Here is a 5,000-nt window from a genome sequence, read left to right on the forward strand (position 1 = left end):
TTCTTGCATGTTGATTTTTGCTAGTTCTCTGTTACTGTTGGATGGTTGGGGGCTTAAAATATTCTCTGGTTCGCTTATTTCGCTGATCGTTGCCTGCTTGCCTTGTGTTTCTCTCTTGCACGCCATTTTTCGCGGACTCTCTGAGGATTTTTGTTCTGAACGGTTTTTGGGTGTAATTCTTGTTTCTAGGTTTTCTATCTTTTCGTCGTAGGTGTCTTGCTCGATCTTTTAGTCTCCTGGGTTTTGTTTGAGATGTTGTTTTTGGTTCTATTTTGGATTTCTTTGAAGGTGTTTCTTTAGATTCGGGGTGGGTGTTTTGACGGTGGTTGCGGGTTGTATGCGTTTTGCCCCGGTGTTTTCTTGATTGCTGTGTTTGTTTCTGGGTTTGTTCCTCTTTTTCTCGCTTTTCGCTTCCGCAGTTCTCTGCCTCATCTTTTCTTGGTTTCAGGTGGAAGGGAACTGGTCAACCTATGAAGTTCATGTGCTGGAATTGTCGCGGTCTGGGAAGTCCAGCAAAAATAAGAGAGTTAAAGCAACTCCTTGTTGCCAACAACCCTGACATTATCTTCCTCAGCGAAACTAAAATGACTGCTAACGAATTCCGTAGGGTCCAAAATAATTGTAGGCTGCAGAATGCTTTAGCTGTTAATTCAGAGGGCCGGAGTAGGGGTTTAGCGATGATGTGGAAGGACGGGATGAATGTGGCTATCCAGAACTATTCCAAGCACCATATAGACTCTTTGATCAAACTGGAGGGTGACAAAACCTTACGTGTTACGGGTTTCTATGGACATGCGAATCTGAGCTGTAGAAGCAGTTCATGGGAGATGTTACGGAGGGTGGGGGATTCAGCTCAGGAGGAATGGGTGGTCGGAGGAGATTTTAACGCAATTTTGAATGATTCTGAGAAAGAAGGCGGACGCAGGGGAGTGAGAGCCCAGATGTATGAATTCAAAGACGTCATGGATGAATTGGCCCTGGTGGACATTAAACCCGATAGCAGATGGTTTACTTGGGTAAACAATAGGGACGAGGGAAGCTTGATAAAGGAGAGACTTGATAGATTTCTTACCTCGGTTTCAGTGGTTGAAAATTATCCGTTTATAGCCACCAAAGGGGTGAGACAAACCCAGTCCGATCATGATGCAATCATTTTAGATCTATGGGGTAGAAAACCGAAGGATTATCTGAATGATAATAGATTGAGCTTCAAGTTCGATGTCTGTTGGGCCAAGGACGAGGATGCAAAAAGGGTTATAGAAAGAGCCTGGAACAGAGACGGTACTGACTATGGGGATAAGATTGAAAGGGTCAGGTCGGCCCTTGGTCCTTGGTAGTGTAAAAAATATGGCAAAATGAAAGGGGAAATGCGGAAATTAGAGAAACAGATAGAGTTGATCATTGACTCGGATAGCAGAGAGGAAAGTGGGAAGATGCTAAAGGAAACTCGCAGAAGGCTTGACTTTCTCTATGCTAGGGAAGAAAGCTACTAGGCTCAAAGGTCTCGGTCAAGATGGCTAAGGGAGGGTGATCGAAACACTAGGTTTTTTCATGCTAAAGCCTCAGGTCGCTTAAAAAGAATTATATTGAGAAGCTGAAAGATGCGGCAGGAAATTGGGTGACAAAAAGTAAAGACATTAGTACAGTGGCTAAAGATTATTTTACGAGTTTGTTCCGATCAAACGGTCAAAATGCCAATATCCAAGAGATGGGATACATAAGGGAGTGCATGACAAGGGAAGCAAATGAATGGCTTAATATGGCCTATACGGAAAGCGAGGTCCTCTAGGCTATCAAGCAGATGGATCCGAATAAAGCCCCTGGAATCGATGGTCTTTCGGGAAACTTCTTCAAACACCATTGGTAGATAGTGGGAAAAGACACCATTAAATTCTGTATGGATGTCCTTAACGGAAACAAAAACATCTCTTGCTTAAATGATACTATGATCATTTTAATTCCTAAGACTAGAGACCCTTGTGAGCTTACTAATTTTCGTCCTATTTGCTTATGTAGGTATGTCTACAAGATCGTCGCAAAGGTGTACGCCAACAGGTTAAAAGCTGTCCTACCTAGCTGCATTAGCCAAAATCAAAGTGCTTTCTTGCCGGAAGGATGATACACGACAATATCTTAATTGCGCATGAGCTCCTCCATTACCTTCAAAGTTCAAAGAATGGTCCCAATAAAGGGCTCGTGGTCAAGCTCGACATGAGCAAAGCTTACGACCGCGTTGAATGGAATTTCATTGAAACAGTTATGAAGAAAATGGGATTTGAAGGGAAGTGGATTGAAAAAATTATGGAATGTGTTCGCTCGGTTAAGTATACGGTTAAATGCAATAATGTTCTATCCGATACTATTATCCCAGAGAGGGGTCTCCGTCAAGGGGATCCCCTCTCCCCTTATTTGTTTTTGTTCTGTATGGAAGCATTTTCGAGAATCCTTATCAACTCACAGGAAAATAAAACTTTAAGAGGTATTCAGGCGAGTAGGAACGGCCCTAGAATAAATCACCTGTCTTTACTGATGATGCACTTTTGTTTGTCAGGAATAAAACGAGATATGTGGAGAGTCTTGCGAATATGCTTAGTATCTTCTCTAATATTTCAGGGCAAGAGATTAATTTCGATAAGTCAATGGTCTTTTTTAGTCTAAACACCTCACGTGATCAGAGAACAATCCTTAGTAGAATCCTTGGCATGACGGTGGTGGAAAAATTAAATAATTTCTTGGGCCTTCCTATTCCAATTGGTAAGAAGAAAACAACAACTTTTCAAGAGATAACTAATAGACTGTCTTGCAGGATGAACAGCTGGACAAAGAGACTGCTCTCGTATGGAGGAAAGGAAGTCTTCATTAAAGCGGTTCTTCAATCTATCCCTACGTATGCTATGTCGATTTTTTTGGCTCCCAAAGGTGTTATTGAAGAAATACAGGCTAAGCTTAGCAGAACATGGTGGGCTGGGAAAGAAAAAGGTGGATTCTGGGCAATGGTTCCTTGGAAGACTCTGTGCAAACCGAAGGCTATGGGGGGACTTGGAATAAGAGATATTCGATTATTCAACTTGGCCCTTTTAGGGCATCAAGTGTGGAGACTAATAAACAGCACAGGTTCTCTTTGCTTCAAAGTTCTGTCTTCAAAGTATTTCTGCGATGGAAACATCTTTAATGCAAAAAAGGTGGACAAAGCCTCCTTTACTTGGTCAAGCATTGCGACTGCGGCGGAAGCTCTTAAAGTCGATTTTGGCTGGCAGATTGGTAATGGCGAGAAGATTAATATTCGGGCTGACAATTGGGGTCTGGAAGGGCTCAATAGGGATGCTATCTTAAGAAACACTCTAAATCATAATGAAAAGAGTGTGAAAGTTCTCTGGCATGCGGATTGTAGAAGGTGGAATGTTAAAAAAGTTAAACAAGTGTACGGGCATGACTGGGTTGACAAGATCTACGATATTCCCATCGGAAATGAGAACCAGGAAGATAAAATGATATGGTTCCACAACCCTCATGGGTGCTTTACTACAAAGTCTGCCTATTCCTGGCTGTTGTTGAAGGAAATGGGATTTGGCCCGCACAGGTATTTCTGGAAAGCCTTATGGAAGCTTGACACTCTACCGAAGATCCTTGTTTTTTCATGGAGGGTGGGGCATGAAATTCTCCCTACGAATAATAAGATCGCCACAATCAGACAGGGATTTGACAATGGGTGCCAAAGATGTAGAGCTGAGTCCGAAACGGTGCTACATACGTTAAAAGACTGCCCAACGTCGAGAGCTCTCCTTTCGATAGGAGGATGGTCTAGGAGCTTTATTTCTAAGAATTATGATCACTGTATTGATTGGCTGGAAGATTTGATGCGTGTTCTTGACAAGAGAGCCATGGCTGATCTGATGACAACGCTATGGAACTGCTGGAACAGCAGGAATAACTACATTTTCAGAGGAAAAGCAGAGGAGGCTCAGCTAATATGGGAAAGAGCTAGCAACCTGAGCAAGGAGTTTAGAATTTGCAACATGCTAGAAGAACCATTACTTTCAAACAACATCGTGGAGAGGAAGTGGAAAAAACCGCCTAAGGGTTTTATTAAAATAAACTTTGATGCTGCAGTAGGTGAAAAGAGAATAGGGTATGGGACGATTATAAGGGATGAAGAAGGCTTTGTTTTAGGAGGCGGTGGGGGTTTAAAAGAGCTTAGGTTGTCGGTGGAAGAGGCTGAATGCATGGCTTTTGAAGAAAGCATTAACGTGGCGCGTAGATTGAAGTTAAATGAGCATGTCCTGTTCGAAACGGACCACGTGGGACTGGTCAACAGAATTAATAATTTAGACAAGGACGTCACTGTTATTGGCGCACGGATTAAGCAATGCAAAGCTACTTTTAATTTTTTTAAATCTGCCAAGTTAGTTTGGACCGAACGCTCACGTAATAATGTAGCCCATTTACTTTGTAAAAAAATGTTTAGCGAGGCCATAAACAGTTTGTTTGAAATGGCATATTCGTCGGATATCCATAATGCTGTAATTCGTGATGTTTCGTAATAAATTGTGTTGCCCCTTGTGGTCGTTTTTGTTTCAAAAAAAAAAATGTCGCCTGGTAGCGCATTGACCGAGTTTTTTTAGCTCTTTAGGGGGGAAGTGATACTGAGCGAGCAGGGGTTGTCCAGGGCACTGCCCACGCCCATCTCATGCCCGGACGTCGGTGCCCCCCACTGCCAGTTAGGTTCCCGGCGGTGCTCCGGCGATCTATCTCGGCGGTGCTCCGGTGATCCATCCCGGTATATAGAAAACGATGCAACGAGTTGTCTCGGCCCCTCCCCTTTAGGAACAAGAGCCTCCAACACCTTGGGCCCTTGGTCATGCCGGAGCACATGGCAGCATCGGCACCTTGGTGGCTCAGATGTGTGGGGGCCTTGAGCACCATCGGCACATTGGTGCTTGAATGTGGGGGAGCCTCGACCACCATCGGCACCTTGGTGCTTGATGTGCGGGAGCCCCGAG

This window comes from Gossypium hirsutum, unplaced genomic scaffold, assembly GCF_007990345.1.
Source record: "Gossypium hirsutum isolate 1008001.06 unplaced genomic scaffold, Gossypium_hirsutum_v2.1 scaffold_30, whole genome shotgun sequence".
NCBI lineage: Eukaryota > Viridiplantae > Streptophyta > Magnoliopsida > Malvales > Malvaceae > Gossypium > Gossypium hirsutum.